The sequence below is a fragment of the Tarenaya hassleriana genome, unplaced genomic scaffold (assembly GCF_000463585.1).
Source record: "Tarenaya hassleriana unplaced genomic scaffold, ASM46358v1 Cleome4752, whole genome shotgun sequence".
NCBI classification, from domain to species: Eukaryota; Viridiplantae; Streptophyta; class Magnoliopsida; order Brassicales; family Cleomaceae; genus Tarenaya; species Tarenaya hassleriana.
The window spans coordinates 1-615 of record NW_010967448.1 but is presented as its reverse complement, the minus strand read 5'-3'; the positions used below and the strand labels follow the sequence as shown (position 1 = coordinate 615).

Below are 615 nucleotides of genomic sequence, written 5' to 3'. Positions count from 1 at the left end.
TTGAATCTGTGTTTCGATGGCTTATGAAGTGGTTTGAAGTGTTGGGTGGGCTGTTGGGGAAACACTGGAGAAACCTCGGGTTGGTCTTCAACTGCACTTTCCTCTTGTTTGGATCCGTCATTCAACTCATCGCTTGTGCTAGGTAACTAGCTGTATTTACGATATATTTCTGTTTTTCTCTAAAATTTAATTTTCTTTCTAAAGAAATTAAATTTATATATATATATTTTGTTTGTGGGGGGATGCAGCAATATATATTACATAAACGACAAGCTGGACAAGAGGACATGGACGTACATATTCGGAGCATGTTGTGCGACCACTGTCTTCATCCCATCTTTCCACAATTATAGGATTTGGTCTTTTCTTGGACTCGCCATGACCTCTTACACTGCTTGGTATCTCACCATTGCTTCTCTCCTCCATGGTCAGGTAATTTTCTTTTTCTTTTTTACCCTCGCCAATGTTTCTTAACATTTTCACCATCTCTTTCCATGGACATTCATAGCAAAAAAAAAAAAAAAAAATCACTACAGTGAAAATAAAACGGTGTTTTATTTCTGGTTTTAAGATTGAGGGAGTGAGACATTCAGGGCCGACAAAGATGGTCCTCTA

At 38.0% G+C, this 615-nt stretch overlaps 1 long non-coding RNA gene across 1 annotated transcript; it reads left to right on the top strand.

Annotated features, from left to right (window-relative positions):
• Positions 1 to 27: 27 nt before the first annotated feature.
• LOC104825604 lies at positions 28 to 615 on the top strand. The gene is made up of 3 exons (XR_773645.1): positions 28 to 142; positions 249 to 432; positions 572 to 615. It is a non-coding gene; the product is annotated as an uncharacterized LOC104825604 (long non-coding RNA).